We start from the raw sequence: 13,975 nt of genomic DNA on the forward strand, positions 1-13,975 counted from the left end.
TGTTTGTTGGTCAGTTGGTTTGTCACCCAGGCTGGAATGCAGTGGCACAATCTTGGGAGAGCCACTGGGCCCAGCTAATTAGACAGTTTTTTTTTGAGACGGAGTTTCACTCTTGTTACCCAGGCTGGAGGGCAATGGCATGATCTTGGCTCACCACAACCTCTGCCTCCTGAGTTCAAGCAATTCTCCTGCCTCAGCCTCCCGAGTAGCTGGGACTACAGCCACCATGGCGAGCTAATTTTTGTATTTTAAGTAGAGACAGGGTTTCACCATGTTGATCAGGATGGTCTCGATCTCTTGACCTTGTGATCCACCCGCCTCGGCCTCCCAAAGTGCTGGGATTATAGGCGTGAGCCACCGTGCCCGGCCAATTAGACAGTTTTTATATTTAAGGCACTTTTAAACAAGATATGTAGAAATAATTATTTCAGTGGACTAGCTCTTGTATTCACATGCTTGGAGCTCCTAATAAGGACCTTAGAATGGAGGAGTCTAGGATAAACAGGAGATCTAGGAGGAAGCCTCATAATGGGGTCCAAAGAACATAATTTTAGGGGCAGTTTGAGGGCCCCAAAGAGAGGAGTCAGGTTATGGTTTCAGGGTTTTTCATAAGATGCTGGCTACAAAGTAGAACACAAAGGGTCATGTGAGTCAGTGTAAGCAATAGTGCAGAAAGAGTTGGTTAGAAACTGTGCAAGGGGTCAGAGCTTCCACTGAAAAGGCTCTAGGGCCAGGCTGTAGCCCTGAAAGGAAACTGGAATGACAGCCAAGGACCCAAGCTGGAGGTCTGTTGTCCAGATTGACATTGGAGAGGCAAACAAGAAGACTCAATTCAGTGTTTCTTCAGACATCCAACACTGTTTACACCAGACCAAGGCAGCAGACTACATCCTCACTAGAGGAAGAACAGAATTACGCCAGGCAACCAGGCACGGTGCCTCATGCCTGTAATCCCAGTACTTTGGGAGGCTGATATGGGTAAACCACTTGAGTCCAGGAGATGGAGACCAACCTGAGCAACATGGAGAGATCTAGTCCCTACAAAAATTAGCTGGTGTGGTGGCATGTACCTGTGGTTCCAGCTACTCGGAAGGCTGAGGTGGGAGGATTGCTTGAGCCCCTAGCACTTTGGGAGGCCAAGGCAGGTGGATCACTTGAGGCCAGGAGTTTGAGATCAGCCTGACCAATATGGTGAAATCCCATCTCTACTAAAAAAAATACAAAAATTAGCCAGGCGTGGTGGCATGTGCCTGCAATCCCAGCTACTCAGGAAGTTGAGACAAGAGAATCATTTGAACCTGGGAGGTGGAGGTTGCAGTGAGCTGAGATCATGCCATTGCACTCCAGCCTGGGCAAGAAGAGTGAACCTCCATCTAAAAAAAAAAAATTAAACATAGGCAACTCTATAGGGAAAGAGAGTAAATTGGTTATTACCACAAGATGGGATTATAGGGAAAACAGGAGGTGATTGTTTTTAGGTAAAGGTCCTTCCTTTTTTTTTTGACACAGAGCCTTGCTCTCTCACCCAGGCTGGAGTACAGGTGCGCAATCTTGGCTCACTGCAACCTCTGCTTCCCAGGTTCAAGTGATTCTCCTGTGTCAGCATCCCGAGTAGCTGGGATTACACACATGCACTACCATGTCCAGCTACTTTTTGTAGAAATGGGGTTTCTCCATGTTAACCAGGCTGGTCTCGAACTCCTTGAGGCAGGAAAATAGGGTCTGGAGGCAGGGAACATAAGGCCAATTCACACTTCAGCCATAGCCGGAAATATCCTCTACATAGCGGGTAGGCAAGTAACTTTATAACTTTACTTCATCCTCACCATTTACATAGGGTGTACCCAGAGTAATCAATGGAATCCTTTAGGGTATATTTAAACTCCCAAAAATTCTGTAATGGGCCTTTGAGCCCCTTTGCTTGGGTCTGCTTCTACACTGTGACATGTACTTTCATTTTTAATAAATCCTTTTCTTCCTTGCTTTGTTTGTACCTTTTGTCCAATTCTATGTTCAAGACACCAGGAACCTGGTCACCAAAAACATATTTTGGTGAGCTAGCCAGGAGGAAGAGGTAAGCCCAAAGTTTGGGATTCATTTTTCTCCCTTTCCTTTCTGCTCCCTCCCGCAGCTCTCTCTTTCTTTTCTTTTCTGTTGGAAACAAGAGCTTGGAGTCACAAAGAGAATGAGCACTCAGAGGATTTCTCAGCATTGCAAATTTACTTCCGCAGAAGGATGTCGCTCACACTCCTGGCCACTGCAAGAGCACACGGAACAAAGGAGGGAAGGGGTTTTTAACCCTAACGCAGTCCCTGCTTATGTGTCTTTTCCCCATTGGCTGTTGTTGGATTGCACAATCAAAGCTGACCTGATTGGCTATGTTTGAAATTGAATATGGCTAATTAGGCAGTAAGGGAGAGGCTGCCCATTAAGGTACAAGGCATATCTGGTCATGTTAGGGCACAGCAAGGGTGGGAAGGGTTGTTTACAGCACAGGTAACTGGGAGTACAAGGAAGTTTGTCTTAAGGGCAAAGAACAAGAAACTTAAGCAGTTAAACCCTTTGAAGAGGAATTTATCATCCCTGACATTCCAACTTGGGGAACCCTTGGTGGACAGTACCTAAATATGGAGACAACTGCAGGTTTCTGGGCATGACCAGTGAAAATAACTGATTTCCATGTGGGGAAGCCTGACTACCACCACCTGGTTTGCTTAAGGAACCTGGGTCTTTATTTTTTTTCCTTTCTTTTTCAGTCTTTCAGCAGCTATTTCCTAGTAGCTCCTTGGAAACTGAGGGCAAGTGGCTGGGGTCATTCCCCAGTACTGCCTGAAGGCCTAGAGAATAATTGCCCTGCCCTGAAGCAGGAGGGCTTTTAAAAATATATTTTGGCTGGGCACAGTGACTCTCACCTGTAATCCCAGCACTTTGGGAGGCTGAGGCAGGTGGATCACAAGGTCAAGAGATCAAGACTATCCTGGCCAACACGGTGAAACTCCGTCTCTACTAAAAATACAAATGGGCTGGGTGTGGTGGCTCACGCCTGTAATCCAAGCACTTTGGAGGCCAAGGCAGGCGGATCACCTGAGGTCGGGAGTTCAAGACCAGCCTGACCAATGTGGTGAAACCCCATCTCAAAAAAACAAGTAGCTGGGGGTGCTGGTATGTGCCTGGAGTCCCAGCTACTAGTGAGGCTGGGGCAGAAGAATTGCTTGAACTCAGAAGGCAGAGATTGAAGGGAGCAGAGATCACACCATTGCACTCCAGCCTGGGCAACAGAGTGAGACTGTCTCAAGGGGAAAAAAAAGGCTACTAGAAATGGTTATACATGCAAGGTGTATAAAAACAGCAGAATGTTTTTTTTTTTTAAGGTTATAGGAGGCCAATGCCATATCCATTAGGCAACCGGGGCAGACTTTTTTAAGGTTAAAAAGGTTTTTGCTTCTTTAAAATTTCTGAATCATCACTTTGGCAAAGTAAATAATGTATAGTAATCTAGAATTCCAAAATCAAACTTCAGTTTCAAAATTATCTTTTCTAATGCTTGGCTTTCCGGATGAATAAGAGGTCCCCTGAAAACATCCAGAAAAGAAGTAAACAGGAGGCTGAGGCAGGAGAATCGTTTGAACCTGGGAGGTGGAGGGTGCAGTGAGCCGAGATCTATCAACTGTCCTCCAGCCTGGGCAACAGGGACAGACCTGTCTCAGAACAAGTAAACAAACAAACAAAAAACACCTAAGTTCCTGGGAATGCAGTCCAGCAGATCTCAGCCTTATTTACCCAGTCTCTATTCAAGATGGAGTCACTTTCATTCAAATGCCTCTGATAATTTCTTTTATTTTGAAATTATTTATTATCATTATTTTTTGAGACAGTCTTGTTTTGTGTCCCAGGCTGGAGTGCAGTAGTTCAATCTTGGCTCACTGCAAACTCCGTCTCCTGGGTTCAAGCGATTCTCCTGCCTCAGCCTCCTGAGCTGGGACTACAGGCACCCACCACCACGCCTGTCTAATTTTTTGTATTTTTAGTAGAGATGGGCTTTCACCATGTTGGCCAGGCTGGTCTCGAATGCCTGACCTCAGGTGGTATGTCTGCTTCTGCCTCCCGAAGCACTGGGATTACAGGCATGAGCCACTACCCCCATTTTCTGAAACTTTTTTTTAGATGGAGTCTTGATCTATTGCCCAGGCTGAAGTGCAGAGGTGATCTCAGCTCACTTCAACCTTAGCCTCCTGGGTTCAAGCAATTCTCCTGCCTCAGCCTCCCAGGTAGTTGGAATTACAGGTATGTGCCACCATGCCCATCTAATTTTTTGTATTTTTAGAAGAGATGGGGTTTCACTATTTTGGCCAGGCTGGTCTCGAACTCCTGACCTTGTGATCAGCCCGCCTCGGCCTCCCAAAGTGCTGGGATTATAGCTGTGAACCACTGCACCTGGCTCTCCAAAATATATTTCTTTGACATGGCTGTCACATGGCAGCAACAGAAGTGACCTTGCCAACTGTCTTTTGTGTGGAAAATTTGCATCTATAGAGAATTTGCATTGATGCAGATTGGCCTTCCCTAGTTAGAATCTAGGAAGTACTGAGAATCTGTCACCTTTAGAGGTCTGAAAAAATCATTTACCATCTATTCTCTGTGAGGGCTACTACCTTAGAGGTTTCATGTACTATTAGACCACCTTTGCTAGCCAAGACTCTTCTTTTCTCTCTCACAGAATCTGTCTTGCCACTAAAACCTGATTTACCACCACAGCCTGGTTTTGGCCTTGCTCAGAGCTCAAATTCTTTCTCTAACCTCAGGCGGATATATAAGTTTCTGCACAATGGAAGATTGGATCTTCGTTCTGAAGGGTCTTGTGTATACATGTTAAATATATTTGTACGGTTTTTCACTTATTAATCTGCCTCATGTTAGTGATCTTCAGTGAACCTTCAGAGGGTCAAGGGGAACTTTCCTTTTGGCCCCTACATTAGTATGTAAAAATGCAGTTGATTTCTGTATGAATACCTTCTGTCCTGAGATCTTGCTAAACTAACATATTAGTTTTTGGATGTTTTAGGGTAGATTCCTTGATAGCTTTTTCTAGGTAGGCAATTAGGTTGTCATCTTCAAATGAGATCGTTTTCTTTCTTTCCAACCTGAAGGCCTTTTCTTTTCTTGCCTTATTGCACTGGCTAGAATTTTCTGCACTCTGTTGTCTTAAATATTTCTTACACACATTTAGGACATCAGATAGTGTTGTAATTTTTGCTTCAGTTGTCAGTATACTCAAAAGAGTGTGTATGATCAACATAAAACAAATTTGTTGAGTCAAACACAACTCAAGAGGAGAGAGGAGCCAGGTGCAGTGCCTCATGCCTGTATGACAGCACTTTGGGAGGTTGAGGTGGATAAACCACCTGAGGTCAAGGGTTATGGACCATCCTAGCCAACATGGTGAAACCCTATCTGTACTAAAAATATAAAAATCAGCCGGGCGTGGTGGTGCACGCCTGTAATCCCAGCTACTCAGAAGGCGGAGGCAGAAGAATCGCTTGAACCTGGACTCCAGCCTGGGCAGCAGAAGAGCGAGATTCAGTATCAAAAACAAAAACAAAAACAAAAAACAAAAAGGAAAAAAAAAGGAGAAAGGAAACATTATACATATTTTTATTTATCATGTATTTTCTTTTCTTTTTTTTTGAGACAGTTTTTGTCTCCCAGGCTGGAAGACAATGGCACAATTTTGGCTCACTACAACCTCCACCTCCTGGGTTCAAGTGATTCTCCTTCCTCAGCCTACTGAGTAGCTGGCATTACAGGTGGCACAACCACACCTGGCTAATTTTTGCATTTTTGGTAGAGATGGGGTTTTCCCATGTTGGCAAGGCTGGTCACCTCAGGTGATCTGCCCACCTTGGCCTCCCAAAGTGCTGGGATTACAGGCGTGAGCCACTGTGCCCGGCCTATCATGTATTTTTTCTTTCATTCTTTTTTTTTCCCTGAGTTGGAGTCTTGCTCTGTCACCCAGGCTGGAGTGTAGTGGCATGATCTCACCTCACTGCAAGCTCTGCCTTCCAGCTTCAAGCAATTGTCCTGCCTCAGACTCCCTGGAAGCTGGGATTATAGGCATGCACCACCACACCTGGCTACTTTTTGTATTTTTCGTAGAAATGCGGTTTCACCATGTTGGCCAGGCTGGTCTCGAACTCCTGACCTTGTGATCAGCCTGCTTTGGCCTCCCAAAGTGCTGGGATTACAGGCATGAGCCACCAGGCCAGCCTATTTTCTTTTTTTGAGATCGAGTCTTACTCTGTCATCCAGGCTGCAGTGCAGTGGCACCATCTGGGCTCACTGCAACCTCCGTCCACCAGGTTCAAATGATTTTCCTGCCTCAGCCTCCTGAGTAGCTGGGATTAAAAGTGTGCATCACCATGCCTGGCTAATTTTTGTATTTTTAGTAGAGACGGGATTTCACCATGTTGACCAAGCTTGTCTCAAACTCCTGACCTCAGGTGATTTGCCCACCTTGGCCTGATAAAGTGCTGGGATTACAGGCATCAGCCATAGCACCTGGCCTATTCTTTCAAGACAGGTTTGATTACTATGAATTCTCTTCATCAGACAATGTTATCCTTCATTTGACAATGTCTTGATTTTCCATTTCTGGAATCCGCCTTCTGCCTCCGCCTTCTGAGTAGCTGGGATTACAGGCGTGCACCACCACACCCGGCTGATTTTTATATTTTTAGTACAGATAGGGTTTCACCATGTTGGCTAGGATGGTCCATAACCCTTGACCTCAGGTGGTTTATCCACCTCAACCTCCCAAAGTGCTGTCATACAGGCATGAGGCACTGCACCTGGCTCCTCTCTCCTCTTGAGTTGTGTTTGATCTTTCATTCCATTTCTTGAATGTCCTTGAAGGACATTTTCATTGGGTATAGGATTCTAAGTTGTCAGTTCTTTCATCACTAGAGAAATATTTTGCTACTTTCTTCTGACTCCCATGGTTTCTGATAAGAAATTCACTGTCATTTCTTTTTTTTTTTTTAATTTTTACTTTTTTCGCATGATCTGGGCTCTAAGTTCACTGTCATTTGAATTACTTTTTCTCTATAAATAATGTATTATATCTGTCATCTTGGTGTTGACTTCTAGTGATTATCTTTTTTCTTTTTTGTTTTTGAGACGGAGTTTTGCTCTTGTTACCCAGGCTGGAGTGCAATGGCGCGATCTCGGCTCACTGCAACCTCCGCCTCCTGGGTTCAGGCAATTCTCCTGCCTCAGCCTCCTGAGTAGCTGGGATTACAGGCACATGCCACCGAGCCCAGCTATTTTTTTGTATTTTTAGTAGAGACGGGGTTTCACCACGTTGACCAGGATGGTCTCGATCTCTTGACCTCGTGATCCACCCGCCTTGGCCTCCCAATGTGCTGGGATTACAGGCGTGAGCCACCGCGCCCAGCCCAGTGATTGTCTTTTTTCATTCAATTTAAGATTTTCCTGGTTCTTGGTGCTTCTGCATAGAAACCTAGACATTTTCACATTATATCTTAAAATAAGACTCTAGGCTTATTTAAATCTATTATTATTTTGTGAGACAGACTCTTGCTCTGTCACCCAGGCTGGAGTGCAGTGTTACCATCTTACTTCACTGCAACTTTGCCTCCCAGGTTCCAGCAATTCTCCTGCCTCAGCCTCTGGAATAGCTGGGACTACAGGCGCACACAACACGCCTGGCTAATTTTGGTATTTTTTAGTAGAGATGGGCTTTTATCATATTGGCCAGGTTGGTCTTCAACTCCTGACCTCGTGATCCACCACCTCGGCCTCCCAAAGTGCTGGGATCACAGGTGTGAGCCACCGCACCTGGCCTAAATCTTTTTTAGTTAGCTTTCTCTGACACCATTCCAGGCAGGGAAGGGGAGGAGAGGAGACAATTTCATTACTGTCATGTAGAGGTAGGAGTCCAGATTCCTTGCTTGCTTTACGTTGATATGTGGCTTATAGTTCCAGATAACCACATGGTTTTCATTGAGGCTATGCGGGTAGGAGTCCTTGTTATTCCCAGATGGTAATGAAAGTCCTGGCTCCCTCTGCCTTTCCCTGCTTGGCAGGGGTGTTGGACACCTTGGTACAGTCTTCAATTGTAGAAGTCTAGGCTCCACACTCAGACTTTGATGACAAGAATATGGGCTAGGCAAGTTTTTACTGTGGTATTTGGCTGGAGTAGAGTAGATATCATGTAAAAATGTTCTCTTACTAGGCTGCACCTTTCCTGGTTGTTTGGCAAGACAGCCAAGTTTCATTGGGGTCTTTTTGTCTACAAGCATTTGTTTCAGTGGGCTAATTTTTGTATTTTTAGTACAGATGGGGTTTCACCATGTTGGCTAGGCTGGTCTTGAACTCCTGACCTCAGGCGACCCGCTCCCCTCAGCCTCCTAAAGTGCTAGGATTACAGGCGTGAGCCATGGCACGCAGCCCATAGTTGCTAACTTGTTTAGATCCAAGTCTGAGATATGAAACAAAAACAAAACAGGAGACACTGCAGTGTTGTTCCTTGAGCCCTGAGGTTCCTGGCTGTTCTGTTTGTTTTCCACCTTTCAGAGTTTTAGGTTGACTTTCTTTTTTTTTTGAAACAAAGTCTCACTCTGGAGTGGCAAGATCTCGGCTCACTGCAACCTCTACCTCCCGAGTTCAAGCGATTCTCCTGCCTCAGCCTCCGGAGTAGCTGGGATTACAGGTGTTTGCCCCCACACCCAGATAATTTTTTGTATTTTTAGTAGACACTGGGTTTCACCTCCTTGGCCAGGATGGTCTGGATCTCTTGACCTTGTGATCTGCCTGCCTCAGCCTCCCAAAGTGCTGGGATCATAGGCATGTTGATTTTAAATAGAATGTTATGTATAAAATTTTTCCTTTGGTGCCACAAAGAAAAATTAGTACTGGGGCAAAGGATCTCTCAGTAATGCAATTCTTTTTACTTCCTGCAGAAAGGGCCCTCCTGTTAGCAATCTTGCCATGAGAGTACAATGAACAAAGAAAGCCAGACATATTTATTTCTTATGCATTTGGGATTGTCCTTACTATTGTGTTTGATCTCCACTGGCTGGAGCCAGACCTCACAATCTAAACTTAAACCCAATAGGCTAATAACTTGAAACTTTTCTAAACAGGTAAAAGCAATGAGAAGCAAAAAAAAAAAAAAAAAAAAAGGAAGTCCAAACAAAGAAGGGGCATAGGCTTCAAGCTGGGACATGCCTGTGAACATGTCCAGCACAGATATCTTGGTTAAAGTACAAGGACGTAGAATGTACTACATGCCTAGAAGCATGTCTGACAGCTACATAGGATAGGGCTTCCAGCAAAAAAGCAAGAAGGCTTTTGAAGAAGGTGTTTAAAACAAACTATTATTTCTAACATTTATGAATTTTTCTTTTCTTTTTTTTTTTTTGAGATGGAGTTTCGCTCTCGTTACCCAGGCTGGAGTGCAATGGCGCGATCTCGGCTCACCGCAACCTCCGCCTCCTGGGTTCAGGCAATTCTCCTAACTCAGCCTCCCGAGTAGCTGGGACTATAGGCACGTGCCACCATGCCTAGCTAATTTTTTGTATTTTTAGTAGAGATGGGGTTTCACCATGTTGGTGATGGTCTTGATCTCTTGATCCTTTCAGGATGGTCTTGATCTCTTGACCTTGTGATCCATCCATCTCAGCCTCCCAAAGTGCTGGGATTACAGGCGTGAGCCACCGCACCCAGCATGAATTTTTCTTAAACAAGAAAGAAAACTTTGAAGAGGAATTTTTCTACTTTCCACATACAGTGTCTAGGAGTTTTAGTTGTAATTAGTGGGAGGACTAGGGAAAAGTTTATCTACTCTGCCTTCCTCAAAACCCAGTTATTTCTCAAGTTAATATTTCTCAATTTGTTTCTATGATATTCCCTCATGATTAGATTTGAGTTAATTTAGCTGTAATTTGGAAGAAGTGATGCTGAGTTCTTTTCAGTGCATCATATCAGAAAACACATGCTGTCAATCAGTGTCATTATAAGTGATGTTAACTTTATTAGCTTTGATCACTTGGTAAAGATGATGTTTGCCAGGCTTCTCCACTGTGAAGTTACTATTTTACCTTTTATAGTTAATAAGTATCTTGCAGGGAGATAGTTGAGATTGTGTAAACATCTTCTTGGTCCTTAAACTTTTTTTTTTTTTTTTAGACAGAGTCTTCTCACTCTGTCGCCCAGGCTGGAGTGCAGTGGTGCAATCTTGGTTCACTGCAGCCTCCGCCTCCTGGGTTCAAGCATTTCTCCTGCCTCAGCCTCCTGAGTAGCTGGGACTGCAGGTATGTGCTGCCACACCTGGCTAATTTTTGTGTTTTTCAGTAAAGACAGTTTCACCATGTTGGCCAGGATGGTCTTGATCTACTGACCTTCACCTCCCAAAGTGCTGGGATTACAGGCGTGAGCCTGTATGTGAGCCACCACGCCCAGACTCCTTAAACTTTTACCCACTAGTTTTAGCATTGTACAGCATCCAGTGATACACTGATAACTCAATCAGTTATTATGATGGTTACCAAATAGTGATTTTCCAATTCCATTATTCCTTCTTCACTTATTATTTTGGATTTTCCTGAAAGAACTTTCTGGTCAGGCGTGGTGGCTCATGCCTGTAATATCAGCACTTTGGAATGCCAAGGCGGGCCAATCACTTGAGGTCAGGCGTTCAAGACCAGCCTGGCCAACAATGTGAAACCCTGTCTCTACTAAAAATACAAAAAAATTAGCCAGGCATGGTGGTGCCTGCCTGTAATCGCAGGTACATGGGAGGATGAGGCAGGAGAATTGCTTGAACCCAGGAGGTGGAGGTTGTAGTGAGCTAAGATCACTCCACTACACTCCAGCCTGGGTGACAGATCTCGATTCTATCTTTAAAAAAAAAAAGAGGCTGGGTGTGGTGGCTCACGCCTGTAATCCCAGCACTTTGGGAGGCCAGGGTGGGTGGATTACCTGAGGTCAGGCGTTCTAGACCAGTCTCACCAACATGGTGAAACCCTGTTAAAAAAAAAAAAAAAAAAAAAAGAAATTTATCTTCTCCTTCATTTATTCATTCATTCATTATTTATTCATTTATGTACATATTTATGTCCATGTATAGATTCTTTTTTTTTTTTTTTTTTTTGAGATGGAGTTTCGCTCTTGTTACCCAGGCTGGAGTGCAATGGCGCGATCTCGGCTCACCGCAACTTCCGCCTCCTGGGTTCAGGCAATTCTCCTGCCTCAGCCTCCTGAGTAGCTGGGATTACAGGCACGCGCCACCATGCCCAGCTAATTTTTTGTATTTTAGTAGAGACGGGGTTTCACCATGTTGACCAGGTTGGTCTCGATCTCTCGACCTCGTGATCCACCCGCCTCGGCCTCCCAAAGTGCTGGGATTACAGGCTTGAGCCACCGCGCCCGGCAACGTATAGATTCTTATAAGTAATAATTATTTACTATCATTCTTTATTTTGATGATCAAACAGTCTTAGGTTTGGCCAGCAGGATACTCCTTTAAGTGATTCCTATATCCCTATCTTACCTTCTTTTTTTTCTTTTTGAGGAGGAGTCTCACTCTATTGTCCAGGCTGGATCTCAGCTCACAGCAAGCTCCACCTCCCAAGTTCAAGTGATTCTTCTGCCTCAGCCTCCCAAGTAGCTAGGATTACAGGCACCTGCAACCACACCCAGCTAATTTTGTAATTTTAGTAGAGACAGGGGGTTTCACCATGTTGTCCAGCCTGGTCTTGAACTCCTGACCTAAGGTGATCCACCTGCCTTGGCCTCCCAAAGTGTTAAGATTACAGGCTTGAGCCACCACACCTGGTTTTCTTCCCATCTTTGAATAAGACTTGTTACAGTCTTTATTCAAAGACGACGTATCTTTGGGGTATGGGGGCTCACGCCTGTAATCTGAACACTTTGGTTTTCCAGGAGTTCAAGACCAGGCAACATGGTCTTGAGTACAGGAGTTTAAGACCAGGCAACATGGCAAAACCCCATCTCTATAAAATATACAAAAATTAGCCAGGTATGGTGGCGCAACCTGTAGTCCCAGACACTCAAGAGCCTGAGGTGGGAGTATCACTTAAGCCCAGGAAGTTGTGGCTGCAGTGAGCCATGACTGCATCATTGCCCTCCAGCTGGGGACTCTGTGTGACAGAGCAAGACCTTGTCTCAAAAAAAAAAAAAAAAAAAAAAAAGAAAATGTCAAAAAAAAGTTAAAAAGAGAAAACATACCATCTATGTAGAAAATCCAAAAAACCCGTCCAGGCATGGTGGCTCATACCTGTAATCCCAGCACTTTGGGAGGCCAAGTTGGGTGAGTCAGAGTTGAGGTCAGGAGTTCAAGACCAGCCTAGCCAACATGGTAAAACTCTGTCTCTACTAAAACTACAAAATTAGCTGGGTGTGGTGGTGGGCTACTGTAATCCCTGCTACTAGGGCATCTCAGGCAGGAGAATCACTTGAACCCAGGAGGCGGAGGTTGCAGTGAGTCAAGATCACACTACTGCACTCCAGCCTGGACAACAAGAGCAAAACTACATCTCAAAAAAAAAAAAGGAAAATTTCAAAAAACTTACAAAGATCTACTAGAACTAATAAGTGACAATTAAAACATTGTAGGACACAAAGTTAATACAGTTGACTGTTGAGCAACGCAGGCATTAGGGCCACTGATTTACTGCCCAGTCAAAAACCTCCCCATATAATTTTTTTTTTTTTTTTCGAGACAGAGTTTCGCTCTTTCAACCATGCTGGAGTGAAATGTCGCAATCCCAGCTCACTGCAACCTCAACCCACCAGGTTCAAGCAATTCTCCTGCCTCAGCCTCCCATGTAACTGAGATTACAGCCATGTGCCACCATGCCTAATTTTTTTTGTTTTGTTTTCAGACGAAGTCTGACTCTGTTGCCCAGGCTGCAGTGCAGTGGCTTGATCTTGGCTCACTGCTACCTCCGCCTCCTGGGTTCAAGCAATAGTCTGCCTCAGCCTCCTGAGTAGCTGGGATTGCAGGCGCCCACCACCAAGCCCAGCTAAATTTTTTTTCTTTTTTTTACTTTTTTTCTTTTTTTTAATAAAGATGGGGTTTCACCATGATGGCTAGGCTGGTCTTTAACTCCTGACCTCAGGTGATCCACCCACCTCGGCCTCCCAAAGTGCTGGGATTACAGGCGTGAGCCACCATGCCCAGCCAATTTTTGTATTTTTAGTAGAGATAGGGTTTTGTCACTTTGGCCAGGCTGGTCTGGAACTCCTGACTTCAGGTGATCCACCTACCTTGGCCTGCCAATGTGCTAGGATTATAGGCGTAAACCACCATGCCCGGCCTCTCATATAACTTTTTTTTTTTTTTTTAGGCAGAGTCTGGCTCTGTTGCCCAGGCTGGAGTGCAGTGGGGTGATCTCAGCTCACCATAATCTCCACCTCCTGGGTTCAAGTGATTCTCCTGCCTCAGCTTCCCAAGTGGCAGGGATTACTGATGTCTACCACTATGCCTGGTTAATTTTTGTATTTTTAGTAGAGACAAGGTTTCGCCATGTTGGTCATGGCTGGTCTCGAACTCCCAGCCCCAGGTGATACGCCGGCCTCAGTCTCCCAAACTGCTGAGATTATATATATAAGGGTAAACCAGTGGGCGTGCTCAGTCTTTTTTTTTTTCTTTCCTTTTTTTTTTTTGAGACGGAGTTTTGCTCTTGTTGCCCAGGCTGGAGTGTAATGGCGCGATATTGGCTCACTGCAACCTCTGCCTCCTGGGTTCAGGCAATTCTTCTGCCTCAGCCTCCGAGTAGCTGGGACTACAGGCATGCACCACCGTGCCCAGCTAATTTTTGTATTTTTAGTAGAGACGGGGTTTCACCATGTTGACCAGGATGGTCTCCATCTCCTGACCTCATGATCCACCCACCTCGGCCTCCCAAAGTGCTGGGATTACAGGCTTAAGCCA

The sequence above is a fragment of the Callithrix jacchus genome, chromosome 8, assembly GCF_049354715.1.
Source record: "Callithrix jacchus isolate 240 chromosome 8, calJac240_pri, whole genome shotgun sequence".
Lineage (NCBI taxonomy): Eukaryota > Metazoa > Chordata > Mammalia > Primates > Cebidae > Callithrix > Callithrix jacchus.